We start from the raw sequence: 12566 nt of genomic DNA on the forward strand, positions 1-12566 counted from the left end.
GTATGATAGATAGACACCCGGATAGATACACAACCACCCTGATAGATAGATAAACAGATAGAGTCACAGCAGCCTGATCCCTGCACAGCAGCTGCAGTGCTGCCCTTGGTGTGGCAGTTGCATCAGCCGGTCTGCCTGGGATGGACACAGCAGCTGGCAACGCACTTCCTTCACCCTTCACACACGCCAGGCGCCTCTGTCCACTCCCACCCACCACCTGATGAAGTGATGCGTTAGTGCCTCTGACAATAACACCCTCTACAAGTAATATGCAGCGTGAGAGACTGACGGGGAGAGTGTATGTGAGTGAGGTGGAGAGGGGGGAGGCTGAGGATGAGATGGAGTGGAAAGGTATATGAGAGAGAGGGGTGTGAGTTGGGAGCAGGGCAGTGAAATGGCGGGGGACAGGGCGACGTGGAGGCGATTTGTTTGTGGCCACCCCATACGGGATTGAGGCGTCTGGCAATAGGTAGATAGATAGATAGACAAGTAATATTGTACTACATTAAGGCTTTGGTGTGTCAAGGCAGCAAATAAAATGGATTGCTATGTAATACAGAACTCAGTATACAGCATACAAATATATGCTGGTACACCCAGACCTGGCCAGCATACACTCCCTCTGCTCCACCAATACTATACAACAAACCTCAGCAGCTAATGAAGCACCACACAAACAAACATCACTCTATACAAACACAATGACGTATTTGTATATTACAAAAAAAAATGAGATAATGAAAGAGTACAGAAACAAACATTATAATAATAATAATAATAATAATAATAATAATATTATTATTATTAATAATTATTCTTTTGTTTCTCAAAAGCGCCAGTTCTTCCTTTTGGGAATTCACTAGCGCTCGACACACATACATTATTTTTACAATTACAAGAATTGTGACATTTCTTGTATATAATACAAGCTACATCATATATACATGAAAGTGGCAATAATTAAACCCTATAATCATCCGTCATAGTACCTCTCTCCAGGTCATAGCATTTTGAAAAACGAAAGGCTTTCAGCTGTCTCTTAAAGGATTCAACAGCAGAGAGTTGTCTTATGAACAATGGCAATCTGTTATATAATCTAGGGGCTCTATATGCAAAAGACCAATCCTACAAAGATGACTGGTGAATGGCTGTATACACAAAAGACCAATCCTACAAAGATGACTGGTGAATGGCTGTATACACAAAAGACCAATCCTACAAAGATGACTGGTGAATGGCTGTATACACAAAAGACCAATCCTACAAAGATGACTGGTGAATGGCTGTATACACAAAAGACCAATCCCACAAAGATGACTGGTGAATGGCTGTATACACAAAAAGACCAATCCTACAAAGATGACTGGTGAATGGCTGTTATACACAAAAAGACCAATCCTACAAAGATGACTGGTGAATGGCTGTATACACAAAAGACCAATCCTACAAAGATGACTGGTGAATGGCTGTATACACAAAAGACCAATCCTACAAAGATGACTGGTGAATGGCTGTATACACAAAAGACCAATCCTACAAAGATGACTGGTCAATGGCTGTATACACAAAAGACCAATGCTACAAAGATGACTGGTCAATGGCTGTATACACAAAAGACCAATGCTACAAAGATGACTGGTCAATGGCTGTATACACAAAAGACCAATGCTACAAAGATGACTGGTCAATGGCTGTATACACAAAAGACCAATCCTACAAAGATGACTGGTCAATGGCTGTATACACAAAAGACCAATCCTACAAAGATGACTGGTCAATGGCTGTATACACAAAAGACCAATCCTACAAAGATGACTGGTCAATGGCTGTATACACAAAAGACCAATCCTACAAAGATGACTGGTCAATGGCTGTATACACAAAAGACCAATCCTACAAAGATGACTGGTCAATGGCTGTATACACAAAAGACCAATCCTACAAAGATGACTGGTCAATGGCTGTATACACAAAGACCAATCCTACAAAGATGACTGGTCAATGGCTGTATACACAAAGACCAATCCTACAAAGAATGACTGGTCAATGGCTGTATACACAAAAGACCAATCCTACAAAGATGACTGGTGAATGGCTGTATACACAAAAGACCAATCCTACAAAGATGACTGGTGAATGGCTTTATACACAAAAGACCAATCCTACAAAGATGACTGGTCAATGGCTGTATACACAAAAGACCAATCCTACAAAGATGACTGGTCAATGGCTGTATACACAAAAGACCAATCCTACAAAGATGACTGGTCAATGGCTGTATACGCAAAGACCAATCCTACAAAGAGATGACTGAGTAGAATGGCTGTATACACAAAGACCAATCCTACAAAGATGACTGTAGTGAATGGCTGTATACACAAAAGACCAATCCTACAAAGATGACTGGTCAATGGCTGTATACACAAAAGACCAATCCTACAAAGATGACTGGTCAATGGCTGTATACACAAAAGACCAATCCTACAAAGATGACTGGTCAATGGCTGTATACACAAAAGACCAATCCTACAAAGATGACTGGTGAATGGCTGTATACACAAAAGAGACCAATCCTACAAAGATGACTGGTGAAGGGCTGTATACACAACAGACCACTCCCACAAAGATGACTGGAGAATGGCTGGATACACAAAAGACCAATCCTACAAAAAGATGACTGGTGAATGGCTGTATACACAAAAGACCAATCCTACAAAGATGACTGGTCAATGTAGCTGTATACACAAAAGACCAATCCTACAAAGATGACTGGTGAATGGCTTTATACACAAAAGACCAATCCTACAAAGATGACTGGTCAATGGCTGTATACACAAAAGACCAATCCTACAAAGATGACTGGTCAATGGCTGTATACACAAAAGACCAATCCTACAAAGATGACTGGTCAATGGCTGTATACACAAAAGACCAATCCTACAAAGATGACTGGTCAATGGCTGTATACACAAAAGACCAATCCTACAAAGATGACTGGTGAATGGCTGTATACACAAAAGACCAATCCTACAAAGATGACTGGTGAATGGCTGTATACACAAAAGACCAGTCCTACAAAGATGACTGGTGAATGGCTGTATACACAAAAGACCAATCCTACAAAGATGACTGGTGAATGGCTGTATACACAAACGACCAATCCTACAAAGATGACTGGTGAATGGCTGTATACACAAAAGACCAATCCTACAAAGATGACTGGTGAATGGCTGTATACACAAAAGACCAATCCTACAAAGATGACTGGTGAATGGCTGTATACACAAAAGACCAATCCTACAAAGATGACTGGTGAATGAGCTGTATACACAAAAAGACCAATCCTACAAAGATGACTGGTGAATGGCTGTATACACAAAGACCAATCCTACAAAGATGACTGGTGAATGGCTGTATACACAAAGACCAATCCTACAAAGATGACTGGTCAATGGCTGTATACACAAAAAGACCAATCCTACAAAGATGACTGGTGAATGGCTGTATACACAAAAGACCAATCCTACAAAGATGACTGGTGAATGGCTGTATACACAAAAGACCAATCCTACAAAGATGACTGGTGAATGGCTGTATACACAAAAGACCAATCCTACAAAGATGACTGGTGAATGGCTGTATACACAAAAGACCACTCCTACAAAGATGACTGGTGAATGGCTGTACACACAAAAGACCAATCCTACAAAGATGACTGGTGAATGGCTGTATACACAAAAGACCAATCCTACAAAGATGACTGGTGAATGGCTGTATACACAAAAGACCAATCCTACAAAGATGACTGGTGAATGGCTGTATACACAAAAGACCAATCCTACAAAGATGACTGGTGAATGGCTGTACACACAAAAGACCAATCCTACAAAGATGACTGGTGAATTCACTGTGTAACATCACACCCGGGCGTGTCGATGGGAGTTTTAACAATTCAGCAAGATACTTCGGTTCACCAAACTTAAGAACCTTGAATGTAATAAGACACAGTTTAAATTCAATTCTAGTCTTTACTGGTAACCAATGCAACTCAATCAGAAACGGTGTGGTCGAGGTTCTCGGGGGGAGACCAAAGATAAGCCGTGCTGCCCTGTTCAACACAGACTGAACTTTTGTTAGTATATTATTTGGAAGACCAACCCACAGTGAATTACAATAATCAACACGAGACAAGACCACTGCATGGACCAATGTTAAGAGGCATTGTCTGTTCAGGAATCTTCTCACAGAGTACAGATTTCTGATATGCAAGTTACACCCTCTTACAACCTGATTAATATCTTCTTTGTATTTTAAAATTGAATTATAATAAACACCCAGATTTTGAACAGAGTACAGACTTCTGATATGCAAGTTACACCCTCTTACAACTTGATTAATATGTTCTTTGTATTTTAAATTTGAATTATAATAAACAACCAGATTTTGAACAGAAATGACTGGATGCAGCTGTGACTGGCCAATGTTCAAATTAAAGAGTGATAGGTTGATAGACCCCCAGATAGATACACAACCACCCTGATAGATAAACAGATAGATAGTCACAGAAGCCTGATCCCTGCAAAGGCCCTCCTACATAATAAGAGAATGATAGATAAATAGACATCCAGATAGATACACAACCACCCTGATAGATAAACAGATAGTTATACAGTACTCAGCAGCCTGATCCTTGCAATGGCTCTCCTACATAATTAGACAATGATAAATAGACAGACAGCTAGATACACAACCACCCTGACAGATAGATAGAGTCACAGTAGCCTGATCCCTGCAATGACTCTCCTACTTAATGAGAATTTTTTTTTTTTTTATGCAAGGAAGAAGGAACCAAAGGCCACGAGCCGGCAATTACTGTTCCTTCCAAGAGAAAAACAAACTAAAAGAGAGAGCCAAATTCAAGATCCGATCAGTTCGAGATGCCTGGACACACTGCGTTTGAAAGACTGGAGATCATAGGCAGTAGGAAATACAGACGGAGGAAGACAGTTCCAGAGTTGACCTGTTGCATAAATGAAGGACTGGGAGTAACAGTTAACTCTTGCATTAGAGAGTTGGACAGAAATGGGATGAGAGTTTGCTGCCAGACGGGTGCTACGCGCCCGTCGTAGAGGTGGAGGAATGCATGCAGACAGTTCAGAGGAGCAGAGACCATTGAAGTAGTGATAGAAAAGAGATAAAGATGCAACAGTGCGGCGAAGAGACAGAGGTTGAAGGGAGCCAGTAAGAGGAGCAGTGACCACTGAAGTAGTGATAGAAAAGAGATAAAGATGCAACAGTGCGGCGAAGAGACAGAGGTTGAAGGGAGCCAGTAAGAGGAGCAGTGACCACTGAAGTAGCGACAGAAAAGAGATAAAGATGCACAGCAGTGCGGTGAAGAGACAGAGGTTGAAAGTCAGTAAGAGAAGGAGGAGTTAATGGGAGACGAAAACCACATGACTCCACCCTGTGAGAAGAGCTGTATGAGGAGCCTCCCCACGCATGAGGAGTTGTGCTCACACAGGGGTGGATAAAACCCTGTATAGAGTCAACAATTGTGCAGGGAGGTAAGAAAAGAGCGGAGTCGGCTTAGCACACCCAATCTCTTGGAAGCAGATTTTACAAGAGATGTAATATGATCTTTCCAAGATAAGTCCCGAGTAAATGAAACCCCACGCATGTTCAAGGAGGCGGTGGCTCAGTCGGTAGAGATCTGGCCTGCAGTCCTACCGGACCCAGGTTCAAATCCCCACTGGGGCAGGGAACAGTTTAAGGATTTGAATTTCATAAAATCAGACTTTACTGATCTACCAGAAGACCCGCCGACATGTCGTAAAAATACCCCCGCTAATACCAATAGACCAGTCCTGTATGAGACAGCCCTAGCATGTATTCAATATGGACGGTGGGTGTTAGTGCCATAAAAATACCCCCGCTAATACCACTACACCAGTCCTGTATGAGACAGCCCTATCATGTATTCAGTATGGACGGTGGGTGTTAGCACCAAAGTGGTGACATGTAGAGGTGTATGGTATGTAGGAGGACTACTGGGCCTTGGCAGCAGGACGTGAAGCCTATGCCATGAGTCGGACACATAAAAAAAAAAAAAAAAAAAAAAAAAAAAAAAAAAGGCTGAATATTATTAAACATTAGTGGGTATAGCTGTGGAAGATTTTGTATAATGACGCAGATAGATGGATGGCCAGCCAGATAGATACACAGCCACCATGATAGATAAACAGATAGATATAGTGACAGAAGCCTGATCCCTGCAATGGCTCTCCTACATAATTAGACAATGATAGATAGATAGATAGATAGACACCCGGATAGATACACAACCAACCAGATAGATAGATAAACAGATAGATAGTCACAGCAGCCTGATCCTTGGTGTGGCCATTGCATGGGCTGCCTCCCTGTTGCAAGTGTGTCCATGTTGCTGCATTGGCACGCTGCAATGAGAAAACGTACATGAAGGCATATGTACACATGGAGGTGCACATGAATAGACAGACAGAGATACAGACACATATAAGCACATACATACATATATACACACAATCTCCTCCTCTCCCTGTTGCAAGTGTGTCAATGTTGCTGCATTGGCACGCTGCAATGAGAAAACGTACATGAAGGCATATGTACACATGGAGGTGCACATGAACAGACAGACAGTGATAGACACATATAAGCACATACATACATATATACACACAATCTCCTCCTCTCCCTGTTGCAAGTGTGTCCATGTTGCTGCATTGGCACGCTGCAATGAGAAAACGTACATGAAGGCATATGTACACATGGAGGTGCACATAAATAGAAAGAGGTACATAAAGGGGTACACATGGAGACAAACATGTACACCAAGAGAGAGAGAGGTACGGTACACACAGGTACAAATATACGCACATACTGTCTTGCTCTCTGTGTATGAAGTATTACCACACTGCAACAAGAAAACATACACGAAGACTGACGTACATAAAGAATGTACATGGTAACAGAGGTACACACAGACACAGAGACAGAGCTGCAGACACACACATACACATCGGGAAGGGTACCGGTACACATGGAGATGTACGTATGTCACAGCAATATGCAGTATATGTACAAAAGATACACACACATACACACAGACAGATATGCACACACATACATACACAGATGCATACACAAGGAGATGTAACATACACAGCAATATGTACAATATGTACAACAGATATACACACATGCATACAGACAGAGGTACACACAGAGACATTGGTACACACAGACAGGTACACACACAAGCAGTCAGACAGGACAGATGCCAGATGGTGCTCCGGCATCAACAATGGGCACATCACCAGCTGGCTAAGTGTATTATTTGCAGTATTGGTCAAGTGATGGAAAGTGTTAGTAGAAATACACTGAGGTGGTTTGGTCATGTGGAGAGGATGGAGAGTGAGAGACTGGCGAGGAAAGTGTACGTGAGGGGGGGGAGAGGGAGGGGGAGGCCGAGGATGAGATGGAGGGATGGAGTGGAGAGGTATATGAGGGGGGTGCGAGGTGGGAACAGGGCAGTGAAATGGCAGGGGGCAGGGTGACATGGAGGCGATTTGTTTGTGGCCACCCCTTGTGGGATTGGGGTGTCTGCCACTAGACAGACAGATAGACTGGTCAAGCTGTTGTTGTTGTTTTTCTTGAAAGGAACAGTTTGTGGGCTCCTGGCCTTTGGTTCCTTCTTCCTAGCATAAAAAAAAAAAAAAAGCTCATGTCCCTATTGCAAAATGAGTGAATAAGGCAAAACAGGCTCAATAAACTGGTGTGTTTTATGTAGCAGAAGCAGCCAGAAAAAGATAAATACTCGTAAGTGACAAACATGCAACAGGTGACAGCAGCAACAAGCAGCTGGCTGACTAGCGTTATATTAAGACAACTAGACAAAATTCAGAACAAGGCTGTTAGAATCATTAACAACCCTGCCATTACATATAAACTACATCCCCTACAAGTAAGAAGGAATGTTGCCTCCCTTGCATTATTTTACAGATACTTTTATGGCAAATGCTCAGACGAAGTTGCGTCCATGGTGCCACCTCTCCATGCCTTCCCCTGTGCTACACGGGCATCTGGTAGCGCTCATGACTGGAATGTCACTCAACCATATTGCAGAACTTCTGCCTATCAGAAATCTTTAATTCTCTGAACTGCATCTCTCTGGAACTCGCTTCCCCAGAGTTGTTTCCTCACAAACTTCAACCCACAGCTGTTCAAGTCCAACTGTTACAGATTTTCTGTGCATGGAGGACACCAGATATTGTGGATGGATTATTTTTTTTATTAATTTGTTTTTCCTTGTGTTCTGTTATAAAAAAAAATGATTATAAGACTGCAACGCTGGCATTCTCAGACAAACTGGGAAAGAGAGAGAACTGTACAATGGATCCCTTCTATTGTGACTTGGTGGATGTGGAATATTTACAAGGTTAGCAGAAAGAGTCAAGAAGTTAATGGATGAATTCTTAGAAATTAAAAGGGAATTACAATACGAGGCAAAAAAAGCAATTAAAAAAAAAAAAAAGAAAAAAAAAGAGGAATGAGGTACTGACAATAGAGGTGAAAAAAAAATGTTGAAAATAATGTCAGCAGACGTGACTTGAAAAACAAAATGAGAGAAATGAGTGTTGTATCTATCTATCTATTGCCAGACGCCTTCATCCCATATAGGATGGCCACAAACAAATCACCTCCATGTTGCCCTGTCCCCTGTCATTTCACTGCCCTGCTCCCAGCTCACACCCCCCTCTCTCATATTCCTCTCCACTCCATCCCTTCATCTCATCCTTGGCCTCCCCCTCCCTCTCCCCCATCCATCTCATCCTTGGCCTCCCCCTCCCTCTCCCCCATCCATCTCATCCTTGGCCTCCCCCTCCCTCTCCCCCATCCATCTCATCCTTGGCCTCCCCCTCCCTCTCTCCCATCCATCTCATCCTTGGCCTCCTCCTCCTTTTCCCCCTCCAACTCACTCACACACACTCTATCTATTGCTTTATTTATAATTTTCATGATAATGCTAATTTCAGTTATATCTAATTCTTTTATTCTTTATTTTGTTCCTCTGTCTTGTGTACTGTTATTATTGAATTGTTCATATCAACTGCCTCCCTCCATCTGGCCTGTCACTCAGTGTAGAGTCACCTGTAAATAGAAGGATGAGGAAAGAATGAAGGAAAGAAAAGGGTAGGCAACTGAGAGCAGCACTACATCGAGTGAGTGGATGGTGAGTGCCCCCACAATGCAGAAAAATCCCATGTATTAAAATCTGGAAAGAGTGTAAGGAGGCCTGCCTGGCACTACAAAGTAGGCAGCAACAGTTTACAAGTATCTGACAAGGAGATCAATTTTTTTCATTCACTCATCCATCACCCAATCCTGTGTTGCCCCATAAGGAGCGTAGGAGCCCGGGGCTAGGCAAGTTGGTCCTGACATTTAAGATGAGAGTGACCAGCCTCACTCATCCCTGAGTGGCATTACATGAGCAGTAAACCCCAACCACCCCTTGGATATAAACCTTCACTGGCTCAACCCAACTGGAGCGCCTTAATTACCCACTAAACCACCAGGTGCTATAATTTGGTGTTATGGTTACCACCCAGTGTAGTAAATGGTTTCCTGGTGAACAGGAAACCATTTGGCTTGTCACTCAGAATAGAGTCACCTGTAGACAGAAGGAATAGGAAAGACTGAAAGAAAGAAAGACAGGAAAGGAAGGGACGAAAGAAAGGAAAGGGCAGTCAACTGAGAGCAGCACTACACTGAGTGAGTGGATGGCGAGTGCCCCCACCTACCATCAGACTATCACCAGAAGACCATATAAATGAAAAAGTAAGGAACATGTATAACCTGTTAGCGAATATGTGAGTTGCCTTTACCTACATCAAGGAGGAAATAGTAAAGAAGATAATTACATCACTCATACTGCCAGCACTTGAATATACACCACCATCATCCACTCACTTGATGTAGTGCTGCCTACTTCTTCCTTAGCCTTTATCGTTCTTTTTCTGTGCCTGTCCTCCTCTCTTCCTATTTCTCCCATCTTTCCTGTCACTTCTTATTGCTTTTCTTTCCTTTACAGATGGCTTTACATTGAGTGAAAAGCCATTGGGTTTCCTGTAAGCCAAGAAACCATTTACAACGCTGGGTGGTAACCATATAACCAAACCATACGTGTTCCCTACGTGTCAGCAAGTGGGTTCGTGGAGGGTTAGTGCCCCTCCCCGTAAAATGAATAACTCAGAGTCATATGGCCACCCCTTTCGGGATTATGGTGTCTGGCAATAGACAGATAGATAGTATGGACCTCACACTTAGGAAAGCATGTTGAGATGATTGAGAGGGTACAAAAAGCAGCCACAAGATGGGTACCAAGCCTGAGAGATCTTAGCTACAAAGAAAGACTTGATACGCTACAGTTACCAACATCAGAAGAGAGAGGAAGAAGAGGCGATGTGATCATGATATATAAATGTACCAAAGGGAAAGAAAACTTTGACATTAATGAATATCTATCTATCTATTGCCAGATGCCTTAATCCCGTAAGGGGTGGCCACAAACAAATCACCTCCGTGTCGCCCTGTCCCCCGCCATTTCACCACCCTGCTCCCAGTTCACACACCCCTCTCTCATATACCTCTCCATGCCATCCCTCCATCTCATCCTTGGCCTCCCCCTCCCTCTCCCCCTCTACACCTCACTCACATACACCCTCCTTGTCAGTCTCTCACTCTCCATCCTCTCCACAGGGCCAAACTTAATGGATATAAGGTACCTAATAAATATATGGCACCTACACAACCACCTTCAAGAGGACACAGCAAGAAATTATATAAGAAAATATTAAAGAAAGAGGTGAGATAATCCAGCTTTGCAGACAGGGCAACAGATCAGTGGAATATATTACCAGAATAAAGTCATGTGTGTCATATAATAAAAACAGGATAAAAATATGATGAAAATATGATACAATAGTGTAAAGAGACACGACACAATAAGCTTGACTCCATCCTGTCAAAGTACAATTAGGGAAGAACACCCACCCACACACACACACACACACACACACACACACACACACACACACATACACTACACTGAACTCCTCTCTCTCTCTCCGTTTGCTCTCTTCCATCCTTCCCCCTATCTTTCATCCTGTCAAAGTACAATTAGGGAAGAACACACACACACACTACACTGAACTCTTCTCTCACCCTCACTCCATTCCTTCTCTTCCATCCTTCCCCCTTTCTTTCAATGTCCTCTCCTTCCTTCTCCCTCTCTCCCTTCCTTCCTTCCCCTGTTGCTTCAATATTCTCTTCTTTCCTCTCTCTCTACCCATCCACCTTTGCCTATCCCCCCCTCTCCATCTATCTAGCCATCCTGCTATATTCTCTCTCTCTCTCTTTCTGTCAGCAAGGCAGAAACCAGCATATTAATATTACTTAGCATACAAACTATCTCTCTGCCTGTCTCCCTATCTATCTATCCAACTTCATCTATCCCTCCTCTCTCTCTCTCTCTCTCTCTCTCTCTCTCTCTACCTCTGTCACTATCTATTTGTCTATCTACTCACCTCATTCCACAGGGTTGGCAGAGAGGCAGTGGAATGCATGTGTTGATTTTTGAAGTGGAGTAGTTGTGAAGAAGTGGAGTGTGTGGTGGTGGTGGTGGTGGTGGTTGGAGTGGAGGAGGACTGCACCACACCTTCCTGTAACAATAAATAGTACTTAGACATATGCTAAGGGATAGGCTCAAGTTCCCACCATCCACTCATTTGATGTAGTGGAACCCTTAAGTTATTGCACACTGAATAATAAGGGAGGAGTAAAAATGCACAACTCCTTGCTGTAAGAGAAGAATAAATAGCACTTTAAATACAAACAAGTAGACTTGAGTCCCCACCATCCACTCATCTGATGTAGTGCAACCTTAAGTGACTACATAATAAGAAATAATTCCTGTGTGCGAGGTGGTGGTGGACCTTACCTGTGGGGTGAAAGGATTGCTGACAAGAATAGGTGACAAGAAGAATGGTGTGGAGGGCGGTTGGGTGGTAACCAAAGCGCCAATTTTGGGTTTGGAAAGCAATGTCTTCTTTTCTGGACTCTGATCAAATACTGAGTCATATGAAAACAAATATCTATCAATCCACCCATCTCTCTCTCTCTCTCTCTCCCCATCTCCCTCTTTCTCTCTCTCTCCCTGCCTGCCTCCCTCCCTCCCCCCCCTCTCTCTCTCTCTCTCTCTCTCTCTCTCTCTCCTCTAAGCTCATAAAATATTGTGTCATCTACAGAAGCTATCAATCTATCTATCTATCTACCTTCTCTCTCTCATCAAAAACCAACTCATCTGAAAGAAACTATCAATCAAAATTATGTTCATATGATCAAATTACACTCAAAGTTCCCTAACACCTTTTCCTTAGTGGTTTATTTCTTGATATGGCTGGGCAGTATCCTTTTGTATGTTATTTATGCAGAGTATGGTGATATTGGAAGGATTGAACACAGAATAG

The sequence above is a fragment of the Coenobita brevimanus genome, unplaced genomic scaffold (assembly GCF_032717465.1).
Source record: "Coenobita brevimanus isolate Jiangsu-jjx unplaced genomic scaffold, ASM3271746v2 jjx.HiC_scaffold_2062, whole genome shotgun sequence".
Classification (NCBI taxonomy): Eukaryota; Metazoa; Arthropoda; class Malacostraca; order Decapoda; family Coenobitidae; genus Coenobita; species Coenobita brevimanus.